We start from the raw sequence: 12,958 nt of genomic DNA on the forward strand, positions 1-12,958 counted from the left end.
TGGTGTGAGCAATAACTGAGGGAGTACAGATTAATGCAGAAAATTGCTAGTTAACTGCTGCTGCATGGCAGGGAACCGTGCCTTGGCTATCTGCCCCTGGGGGGGCATTTTCACTCCTCTTCTGGGAGCACAGGTGTGATGGTGTCAGAATGTTTTCAAAGCAGGGCTGTTCAAGGGCAGAGGTGAGTCACTGCGAGCATCCAGGCAGCTCCTGAGTGCAAACATTAGGAGACAGGGAAGCACAAGCCTTCCAGAGCAGTGAGACTGGCTCTGTAGCCTTGGGTGAGCTTTTTAGAGCCAATTTTCAACTAGCATACATATATATATACACACACATGAATATATGATGTATGTTTGTAGCTGATTATTCTCCTCCAGCCAGCTCAGGTGGGGAAGGCAGTTGTTACTCACTTGAATTCCAGGTCCTTGTGAGATGGGGTGAGTCCATGGAAGAGCGCTGGCATCCAGTGACATCCCACATTTAGGACCTGCAGAAAATCAGACCTTCTTTAGCTGGATTTTTAACCAGATTTCTGTGCTTGACTTTAGTAACTTCCCTTTTACAATTTTGAGGGGAAACATAACTAAAAGAGGTACAAAGTAGTGTTTCTGGAAAATCTGCATTTTTAACTGGGACATCATGCTGTCCCCAGGAAAATCCACCCTACAGCTTGCAGGTATGAGCATCTGGCTCCACCTTGGGCAGTACCAGGAGATGATGCTCATCTGCAAGAGAAGAAATGTGATGACAGAGACCTGTGATTCATTCCCTGCTGGATTCATCACATTCTTACCACCCCTAACACCTTCAGCTTCTATGCCTTTAGCACAGAGGAACTGATTCATTCATTGGGGTTTCTCTTCCCTGACTTTTTCTTGTTGCAGGGTGTTGGGGTTTGGTTGGATTTCGTTTTGCTTCCTGCTGCTGGTGCTCCCTGTCAGGGGAAGATTGTGTGACAATCCTTGGTGCTTCTGCCTTTGGAGCCCTAATTACCACATGCACTACTGGAGGCAGAAGTCAGCCTCAGACTTAAGCAAGGGACTTGGGCCAGTAGAGCTAGAGCTGGGTTTAGCAATCAGAAACTGGTCTCTCCCCAGGCAGCACTCTCTTCTGATCCCACAGGCCTTTTCCTGTGCTACAGGTAGCTCTTCCTACAGGCGTTTTCCAGCACACTGCATTAAGTTCTCCACTGTGTTTGTTACACAGTGTCAGTTCATTAAAGAGGGTAAACTCCAGCACCAGAGCGCTTGGCTCAGGCAGCACCTGGGGACTGCTTTACCTGATCTTGCTTTACCAACCCCACTTAATCTGCTGTTTGGAGCGATGCTAAAAGGCTAATTTTGCCAGCCACCTTTTAATAAATTCTGTGAAAAAGACTAGACCACAGGGGATTATCCCCCCCTCAGCATTATTTGTGTTTATTTACACAATGTTAATTTTAGTTTGCTACGGTCTTGAGACCACTGCTCTTTCCACACAGCCTGACTTCATTCAGAGCAAGAGGGGATAACGTCAAGTACAGATGGGGAAGAAATACAACACTGTTAAACCTCTAAAGCAATTGTAAAAACAGCTTTAACCCAGTAAATCAATAATTTGATAATTACTGTGAGCTAGCTGACCTCTGTTTAAAATACAGGACTAGCAGGGAACATGCCCCTAATAGCAATGAATTCAATAGTTGGCTGTAGGATTTTACCCTGTGTGGGATGTGAACACCTCCAAGGGGGATGGCAAGTCAAAATGTGGGACAGCAGACAAAACTGAGGAGACAAGTTAAAAAAAATTCCTCTTCCTTTTTTATGCAGCTTGATGGTTCGTTTGTCCAATAAAAACATAAACTCTCTCCAAGCCTTCAGCATTGGACAGCATTATCATAGAATCACAGGGGTTGGAAGGGACCTCCAGAGCCCATGGGGTCCAACCCCCTGTCAGAGCAGGGTCCCTGGGACAGGTCACACAGGGCGGCGTCCAGACGGGGCTGGAATCTCTCCAGAGATGGAGACTCCACACCCCCTGGGCAGCCTGTCCCAGGGCTCCCTCACCCTCACTGGGGAAAAGTTCTTCCCCATGTTGGTGTGGAACTCCCTGTGCTCCAGCTTGCAGCCATTGCCCCTTGTCCTGTCCCCACAGACACTGAAAAGGGGCTGCCCATTTCCCCTGCATCCCATCCTTCAGATATTGATAAACATTAATCAGGTCCTCCCTTAGTCTTCTTCTCTCCAGGCTGAACAGCCCCAGCTCACTCAGCCTTTCCTCACAGGGGAGATGCTCCAGGCCCTTCAGCATCTCCGTAGCCTCCTCTGGACTCTCTCCAGGAGATCCCTGTCTGTTTGATCCCAGGGAGCCCAGAACTGGACACAACACTCCAGGTGGGGCCTGACCAGGGCAGAGCAGAGGGGGAGGATCCCCTCCTGTGACCTGCTGCCCACACTCCTCCTGATGCCCCCAGGATCCCATTGTCTCTCTCAGCCCCCAGGGCACACTGCTGGCTCATGGCCAACCTGTCACCTACCAGGACCCCCAGGTCCCTCTCCGCAGAGGTCTTTGCTGTAATGGTGAAGGCAGCTCTAGCTGGGACATCATTTAAAAAACAGATGGGTCTTGACCAATGATGCAAATATAGTTGAGATTAAATTTAGTACACAAGCCTGGAAGCCTGAAATCCTACTGGATTTCATGACCCTTTACTCAACAATAGCGGCATTTCTGCATTTTTTGTCTTATCTCTGTTGAAGGCTTTTATTTCACTTAACTGAAGTGTTTCTAGTACCTTTGCACCAAAAACCTCACCACTATCAACTTGTTTATTTGTGATAGCAGTAAGAGCAACAGTTTATTATTTCAATTCTTATTTAAATCCATTTCATATTGAGAATATTTTATGGCTTTCTGAAGAATCAGTGAGATTTTATATCATTACTGATCTCTCACAGTGCCAATCTTTGTTATTTTTATACTGTGGCAATGCTGAAGCAACAACCCACTTTCTCTGAAAGAGATTTGGGACTTACTGTGTCAGGCTCTGTACAAATACACATCTGAGAATGTACTTTCCTGAGCAATGAATGTCACAACAGAATTGTACAGAAAGCTATGAAGACAGGTCACCCACAGCTCAAATTATGAGCTGGAAATGAGCCCCGAGAGTTATCCTGTAAAGAAGTAATGGTTAAATACTTTAGCTATTTTCATAGTGATTACTGGGTAGATGATTCCCCCCAGAACTTAAGGCATAGATACATCCTAGGAAGTAGTTGAAGGACACAATGGAGGCCTTACAGATTGGTTCCTGGACAGTGTTGTGCCCATAAGAGGCAACAAGGAAGAAAGCACAAAGGTGTTTGAAGAGAAATGTTAAAAAACAATGAGGAACAGAAGGGGTTTTGCACAATAACCCCATTAGCAGAATAGGTAGGGCCTCGTTACTGAGCAGGTCAAGAAACTTGAATTTGACTCAGTGGTAAAAGGAAACCATGAGAGATACTGATGGCCTGAGTAACCTTGTCATAGGCTATAGCAGAAATCTTATCAGTGGTCATTTTTGTTGTTGCTTTCATCTGTATCTGCACCACTATGTCACTTCCTATAGCAGCCCCAACGATCTGCAGGTAACTGTGGGCACAGTGGTCCTTCACCACATCAGACATCACTCTGACTCTGCATACCCAACACAGCACCCCAACTCAATGTGTCCAGCACTGCTGGCAGCAGCTGTTGGCAGCAGCAACACGTGATAAAGGAGGGTGCTGTTAGCATCCAAGAGTAAGTGTTAGGAGGACAACTCCTCCTTCCATTTCCTCATGTCTATGTTTCTACTGTAAACTGCTTTGTCCTGGCACACCCTGGCAGAGCCACCAGCATCAAAGGACTTGAGGCATGATGAGGACTTTGGATCCTCTTGCAACTACCTCTTACAAGACTTGTTTGAGCCTGCTTCTCCTGCAAGTGTTGCCCCAGCTGAGTCAGTCCCACAGGGCTGCAGTGTGGAGTCAGACACTATGTTACCCAACCACCCTGGCAAAGCAAGTGATCAGGCTGAGATTACAGTGCAGTTGGGGTTGTAACACAGCCAGAAAACTCACTGTTCTTTATGGCTTCACCATGTGTTGTTGTGCATCACCTTTCAGCTGGAGGTAGTTGACAGAAGTTTGATTTTTCAGGTTTTCTGGGATTTGAATAGTCATATATAGTGAGATTTAGATGCCGGGGTGTGTGTAGTGCCATTGTAGAGTATGAAACACACACGTTGGGCTAATAGATAGGACAGAGGACCCACAGGAGACCCACTGCTCCCTGGAGCCACATCTGCAGCCAACGTGTGAGGCCCTGAAATGAACACAAGAGCCATGCAACCCAAAGTAACTACAGTGTGGTTATAAAAGATTTCTATTCTCCAATGCCTTCAATTTTCTTTTAATTAATTTTGCACTGGAAAATGGCAAGTATAGGCTGCCCAGGGGGTGTGGAGTCTCCATCTCTGGAGAGATTCCAGCCCCATCTGGACACTGACCTGCGTGCCCTGTCCTAGGGACCCTGCTTTGGCAGGGGGTTGGACCCCATGGGCTCTGGAGGTCCCTTCCAACCCCTGGGATTCTGTGATATATAAGGCAATAGAGAAATCAGGTAGGTTCTTATTTGCCTGTATCTTGATGACCCTTCAGCTCTGGGTGCCAGGTGCTTGGGGGCATTTTGGTAAACGAAAAGACAGAATTTTAACCTAAAGCCTCCATGAGAAAGTAGGTAAAATACATCATATCTTCCTTTTCATGCCCTCAGGATCATCTTAAACTGTCCTGCAATTACCCAGAATGTTTGTTTGCCAAGTGCCAGATTTGAGCACATTAAAAAGTACCCAAAAAGTGTTAAACTTTGGAGAAAACAGGCTTGAAAACAGTCATTTTCCTTTCGTAACACTGTCTATAAATTCTGCATGATTTTCTTCCACGCAGACACCTGATCAATCAGAGTACAAAAGAAGAAAAAACAAACCCAAAAAACCCCACCCAAAACCAAACTGTGAAACAAACTCAGCTCTTTTGCCCTTACAGTATATTTTTAAGTATGAAAAATTGCAGCAGCTGGACTTTTCTGGAATCTACTGTGTCTCCTGTACTCGATGCCTTTTCTCTGCATAGTAATGTGTCTTTAAAAAAACCCCCACTGATATATGTTACAAGGAGTGTATCTCTTTCACCGAGACAGAACATTTTAATTTCCCGACACCTTTTAGTGATTGCTTCAATTTCCAAAGATTTTGATAAAATCATGTGGTTTTAGAGTATCAGGATTGAATACCCTGCTCCAGCAGCAATTTAATGAAATGCTGTAGTTTCACAGCATTTCATTTGACATAACCTAGCTCAGAGGTCTAATAAATGCAGTGTGATAAATGTTGGAGCTACGATTGTAAAAATATACTTGTAATTGGGTTAATATGCCTTAAAATACTACCCATCAGTTATCTTTCTTCTTGCCCGTTCTATGGCTTGCACTGTAAAGACTAAGCAATGCAGTTTACACTTTTCCCTTCCTATCTCTTTTTCTTTCAGCTTTTGTGAGTGTTCCTTTATTTTATTTTAAAGCCTTTTATTATAGCAAGCTGTACATATTCTCCAGTGCTACAAACCCTTCTTCATACCCTGGAAGCTTTTTTTTCTAAACTCCTCTTATACTTTTCACAGCCATCTGGGGGAAATTTTAAATTATAAGTCTCTTCATAAATGAAAGACAAATATAAATAAGCATGCAGAATACAGCACAGGCTGCAAAAGGTAGGTTTTGACAAGTGTTGTTTTCCTTTAGCATATCAGATGTGGTTCAGTAATAAATAATCGAGATATCACAGTTAGGAGATTAGAACCAGCAATAAATTTTGACCTTCTAATTATCAGTAGTGTGTGTTTGTGTGTGCACACACATACGTGTGTCCTATCACAACAATGCCACCAGACAGAAACTTCTCCTCTAAGCTGGCACTTTTGGATATCATGCCTTAGGAGAGCCAGAACTCCTTTTCAGCTAAATTCTGATGTTTGATGTGTTTCCCCAGGTTGGAAACCTTCCAGTTAATTTTCAACACACAAATCAGCATTTCAAGGACTGCTAATTCATTTACAATAATTATTTCAAGCAACAGGCTAACATACATACCCTCTTGCTGAAGTATGAAATCCCTTGCAAGACATGGAAAAAAGCTGTCTGAAGACACATAGCTGTAGCTGAAATATCCCTGTGGGAAACTGCTGCCCCTGGGGTGTGTGCATGCATCATTGCTCCTGGGCCCTGCAGAACCTGTATGAATAATACTGTACTTAGCATTGTGCTATATACACACTGTACATATATGTGTCTGCAATGTGTTATGCAAATAGGGCACAAGACAGGGCTGATAGGGAGAGGTATTCTGTCCTTTCAGTAGCATCCAGCTTGGAAAGAAGTTAAGATGAAGGAGGACTGAGACCAAATTCATCTGAAAAAGATGGGTAGCCAAGTCATCACTCCCATCCAATGTCCAAAGATCAAAGAGCCGTGAAATAGCTGTAAGGGGCTCACTGTTCAAGTAGCAATTGGACACTTAAACTGAGGTAGTTAAGCTGGTGCACAGTCAAGAAAGTCCAAAACCAAACAAAGTGGTTCTTCAACTCAAAGGGCCATCCCAGAGGTAGCCTAGAAGCAATGTGAGAGCTCATCCGTAGCCATGGAGTTATGCCTGATGCTTGTCTAATAAGAATGATAGAAATGACACACTTGAGTGCTTAAAATTAGTCTTCACATTTACTCTGTGTCACATCTATCTTCAGGGAGGGTTTTTTCCTCACTCCAGCTATTTGACTGAGACTCTTCTCTTTGCTACATAGCCAAACCCTCTCAACAGTCACAGGAAAGATCTGCACGTCCCAAAGGCAATTCACCCTCTCCCAACATTACTCTGGGACAGGCTGAATGAACCACACAATCATTTAGGTTGGAAAAGACCTTGAAGATCATGAAGAGTCACACCATTAACCCAGCACTGCCAAGTCCACCACCAACCCGTGTCCCTCAGCACCACATCTGCATGTCTGTTAAACACCTCCAGGGATGGTGACTCCACCACTTCCCTGGGCAGCCTATGCCAATGATTGTCAGCCCTTTTGGTGAAGAAATTTCTCCTAATATCCAATCCAAACCTCCCCTGGTGCAACTTGAGGCCATTTCCTCTTGTCTCTTTGCTTCTTACTTGGAAGAAGAGGCTGACACCCACAGACACAACTTTTAGGAAGTAAAAACAAGCCGAGATTAACTTCATTGTGCTTTTCAGAGTAGATGCACTAATATTCTTTACTAACAAAATGCTTTTTGGGCAGACATGGTTTATTATCAACTATTTTTGGAGACATTATGGAGGTTCCTTGGCCAAAAAGAGGCTCTGAGGATATTCCTGCATAAGGCAGCTGTGACAGGGACTTTTCTGGTCATCCAAAGCCCAAAGTCCCATCTCTGGAAGAGTGCTTTAGCTTGTGGTGTGAAACACTGCATACCTGTGTGATGGGGAAAGCCAGTGCTGGCTGAAAGAATCATAGAATCACAGGGGTTGGAAGGCTCCTCGAGAGATCATCGAGTCCAACCCCCTGCCAAAGCAGCTCCCCAGCTCATATTACCAGGTCGACGTCCAGACGGGTTTTGGATATCTCCAGAGAAGGAGACTCCACACCCCCTGGGCAGCCTGTCCCAGGGCTCCCTCACCCTCACTGGGGAAAAGTTCTTCTCCATGTTGCTGTGGAACTCCCTGTGCTCCAACTTGCAGCCATTGCCCCTTGTCCTGTCCCCACAGACACTGAAAAGGGGCTGCCCATTTCCCCTGCATCCCATCCTTCAGATATTGATAAACATTAATCAGGTCCCCCCTTAGTCTTCTAAGACGCAGGCTCTATCCATTGCTACAAGCAATGGGTCAAGTAGAAAATGAAATTAAAAGGATTGACTTTCCCCTGAGGAAAGACCACGCTCCCAGTGCCTGAGGCTTTGGCGGTAGATAGAACGCCGGGGGAAGGCCCCGCTGGCAGCTAGGCCGGAGAAGGCCTGGAAAGGCTCTTCCAGCTGCATTTCCATGCCTCCCTTGAGCTCTGCAGCCAGGGCCCTGCCTTTCCTCTGCTGTCACGTAGCCTGGGAGCCCATTTACATTTTCTGAATAGGGCAATTAGTGCTCACTCCTTTCCCCGTGTCACTTGCACCTGGTCTCTGACATTCGTGCCTCATCAGTACTAATGGCCCAGCCATTAGCGGTGATTACTGGTCATTGTTTCTATCCCACTGACCCCCCTGATTGGCAGAAGCACCCCCCTGCCTTCCCCCCCAGCACAGAGCCTGACATTTAATAGCCCAGTTTAATACCAGAACCTCTGAGTACATAAATAAAACCAGACAGGCCCTACCTATATTTTATATGGCTAGTGAGAGATGAATACACGCTTTTTGGATTATGATTAATGCTGCTGTTTATTGTTTTTATTGCAGTGGCGCCAGGAGCTTTAAATATCAGGTCCTATCTAGGTGCAGTACAAATTCATCAGAAAAAGATGGGGTTTGTTTCAGGAAGTTGATACCCCAGACCACGGGAGCAGTGAGGATCTGGACCAGCTTTCTGCTTGGACACATAGCCAGAAAACCTAAGGACTTTTACGAGAGAGTTCAGAAAGTTTATCATATTCTATATAGAATATATATCATATTATATATACCATATTGTTATATAGAAGGTACCTACACAGGCTTGGTTATGGTGACTTCAGAGATCACCTTCAGCTCTACATACTTAAGGGTCTGCTGGGCAGGAACCACCCTACATTTGGCAAATCATGGAATAAACCCCTGAATCCTGCTGTATTACAGAAGAATGTGCTATTTCAAAGAGAATAAACAGTTTTAATATCATACCTCTCTCACTCTGCTCTCCTGCTTCAGCCAGACAGCGTGATCCATCTCTGAAGGGTTAAGGTCCAGGCACGTGTGAGTAAGAATAGTAGGAATTCACTTTCTGTTTCCACAGTCGCCTATTTTGCAACATATAAGAATAAAGACTCATCTGCAACTTTCCTTTCAGCCTCAGCCCAATCGTGAAGTAAATTTTTAGCCAAGTTCAGCTGAAAACGACATTGTTTTTCCTGACTGAGCTTGGGCTCCAGTGAAAATTCACCTGCTCCTCCTGTGCTGCCCACAGCTTGACAGCAAATGTGGGACCATAAGAGGATTCCAGTCTTACACAGCTACTAAAATAATCTGCGTGAAGTTGGTTAAACAGCTAATCTCAGGACCTTCCTGGGGGAGAACCTGCCTTCTCTGGAATTTATGCCAGTGTTAATGTAAATTATTTAAGGGTGGTGGGCTGGAGTCGAGCTCCCTGCTCCACCCACAGCTCCAGAGATAATTAAGCCCTGTGTTAAAGGGCTTAATTTACTTTCCTGTAAACTCTGCCGCAGGATTTGTGCATGGCCCCTATGTTGATTTGGATTTTACCTCCAATGAATAATGTTATCTGTATTATAGCTGTCACAGATGAAAAAACAACTTCTCCAGATGAGTGAATCCATTTGTTGGTTTATGGATCCCAAATCCTCCAGGGCAACAAATCCATCTGTCATCGCTGAATGCTTGTGTTTTATTTGGTGCTGCGAGTCAGCTGACAGGTATTAAAACGCACATGGAAGTGGACAGATCTTTGCTGGCTTCCCAGCAGAGGAGGCCCATGGGTGTTTTTATTCCAGGACATGCAATGAAATAACATAAAGTCAGGAAATCCATTCCTAGGGGATAATACAAATTGTCTGAGCTAGTAAGACATCGATATTTGGTCCATAGGCCTTTGACCTAACCATCTGCCTAGGTCACCCTAGCCCACTGTTTGCTTCCTTTTCCTTACTGCTCTTCCTTTCCAGTTGGATGCATCTCAGAAAAACTGCACTCCCTGAGCCAGTTTCTTCTGATCCCCCTTCATCTCTTCTCTCTTGTTCTCTGGCTTTATTCGTCCATTCTCAGTTCCTTCTTTATGCTAATTGTATCTCAGGAGGAGCCAAATAAACAGGTTCTGTTAAAAAACTAACTATAGAAAAACATTGTCACAGCAATGTGGGAGTTTCTTTCTCTGTGGTGTTTTCAACCCAGAAGGGCCCAGTTTCTAGACATCTGTTCAACTTTTAGATGAACACTACAGTATTCAGTTTAGACAGTTAGGAATCAACTCAGTTGCCTCATCATCGGTGACTAGTGCCATCCAAGATGCTCCAGAACATCCAAAATGTGTCATTGGTCAATTAATCTCTGCCCTTTGGATAAGAAGTGTTGTTCCTTCCATGTGGATTTAGGCACCTACCTTAATTAGTTGCCCTTCCAAAGCTTACCAGGATCTCTCCAGACACTGTGTCAAAGCAATTTAACCTGCTTCTTGCTCTCCATCACCCACAGATGGTCCCATCTTTCTCCTAATTAAAAACAAAGGCCCAGTTAACTGAATGAAGTATCCAAAATTGATGTGACTAATTCCTGATTTGCCCAGCTCACATGTATAAATCATCTAATCTCAGTAGTGCTGTCTAGAGTAAAAGTAAACTAATGCACTACCTGACAAAGGTAAGAAGAGCCTGGTGTGGACAGGGTTTTAGGATAAAATCTGCAAGGCTGCTGAATCATGTCTATTTGGGTATTGGGTATTGTTTTGGCAATCCATGGTCAGCACCTGCTGTCCTGCAGAACCAGATGGAAAGATTATCTCCTTAAAGAGAAAAGCTAACCCAGAGCCAGGCAGGGAACGTGTGTGCCCCTAACAAATCCAATTGCCACAAAGCCTTGACTTTCCAGACTTTCTACTTGGATTACTTTACCAGTTACAGTCCTTCAGTGGCTGAATTTTGAGTAAGAGAAAGGCCCAAATGACCCACTCAGAGATTTGCCCTTCTTTGCTGACCTTTCAACTCAAACAAGATATCCCTATATTAAGAACAAAGGTTCTCTCTCTTTCTGCAGAATCCATCTCATCCCAACAATCCCTGCATTTACAGCTTCTTTATTACTGCTGGTTATTGTTTAAATAAAGCATGCATTCTGGTAAATAGCAATTGCTCAAACCTAAGCAGCTTTAAAGGCAAGAAGTAGCCCTTCCAGTCTCCAGATGAAGGATGATTTGAAATGAATTGATGTGTTCTGACTGGTGAGTCAAAATAATTCCCTTTTTTTTTCCCCCCCAGTGTTAAACCAAGTCAATTTTTTCAAACCATATTTGATATCTTATTGTTTATTTTCGGTCAGCAGACAGCAATTTTCAAGAACTGCTCTTGATATACAGCTCAGATATCTTACAGGTCACATGTCATTCAAGAAAGGTCAACGATTCATTTAAAGTTTCATCATTCTTCACATAAACAGGCAAATACCATTTCATTCACAGCACAGGCTTTTGTGGGGGTGATAGGCCTCTGTAGTAACAAAGTCTGTGTAATCTTATTCCCTGCCTAAGAAAGAGTGAATTGACATTATTATCATTACCTTATCATATATCTGGGATGCGCTCCCAGGAAAAGGATGTGCACCTAAACAGAATTTCATTTAGAGTCAATTCTAAGGAGGGTTTTTTTTTTTTAGATCTCTGTTTCTTGCTCTTATTTTTTTCTCAGCATTCATAAAACCAGAAATAGTGTTATATGATTAGAACTTGCTGGCTTGTTCAGTCAGAATACCTAGGGGCAAATAGTACCATCGAGCAATAGTGACATATACATCATGGGCAACTGTTTTGTCACTGCTGGCTAGAATTAAATCAAGATTTTCACTCTTGTTGATTCCTTTAGAAACTACAATTTCAGTAGAAAATGCACATTTAAAAAACAGCTTTCTTATATCCAAGCAATAATGCCGGATTTAATTAAACCTGAAAGACTTTTAAGAAATAAGGTGCAGTTTTCATAGGGTAAGTGATCTATTTTCTATTTTCTTTCTGTTCTGTCCACAGTGTAGCATTTCAAGCTAGTAATTTCACTGAGTAGCTTTCACAAAATAAATAATAATGCCAGCTTCTCAGCCTGGATCTAAATGAACCTGCCTAACCATCATCTTAAACCATTTTCATTGGTACTTAGAAGCAAGTTTCTTATCAGGAGTGGAAAAGAAGATCAAAACCACCACCAACAAAAAAGTAATAACTTTTTTCCTATTGATGTCCTTTTGCTCTCACTAAATATCTCCAGATTCAGAACTGAAATGAGACATTCAGCTGTTTTATCTGGGGCTTTGAGTGAGTTAGGCATCAAATTGGAGTGTGCCTTTGCTGAGTCCCTGCACATCAGTTTTTCACTAGGCACCAGCTGCATCTTTTGGAGTCTAAATACTTTTCAACATCCATCCCTTCTTGCTTGACATCAGCCATTATCCTTTCCACCAATGCCATGATTTAAAGGGATGATGGGCACCAAGAAAGTTTTGAAAACTCTTCCAGTATCTTCTGTCTCATTAGCTGTTAAATGTCTCTGGAAACCTGGCTGTTAGTCTCTACAAGTCAGGGGTGTGACTGCCCTCAGCTGAAGAAGTTTGCAGCATGTTCTGCACCAACTGATTACAAATGCAGAAGTATGAACAACAGAAATTGTTAAAGATCTCATCCTTGTACAATTCACAGTGGTGGTACAGAATGGAAGATCAGTTAGTAGTAGGAGTCAAAATTTCCAAAGGTGTGGAGTCTCCTTCTCTAGAGATGTTCAGACCCTGCCTGGGCATGATCCTGTGCAACCTGTTCTAGGTGATCCTCCTTTAGCAGGGGGATTGGACTAGATATCTCCAGAGGTCCCTTCCAATCCTTCCTGTTCTGTGAGTCTCTTCTTCAGTGAATATTTGTGTGCTCATGGGAAGGCAAAGGTTGAAACTAATGCTTAGACGCTGTCCCTGGAAGTACTGAGTTAGCTGCCAACATCTAAATGGAATAGGAGAGCC

Source organism: Gallinula chloropus (genome assembly GCF_964237585.1).
Source record: "Gallinula chloropus genome assembly, chromosome: 4".
Classification (NCBI taxonomy): domain Eukaryota; kingdom Metazoa; phylum Chordata; class Aves; order Gruiformes; family Rallidae; genus Gallinula; species Gallinula chloropus.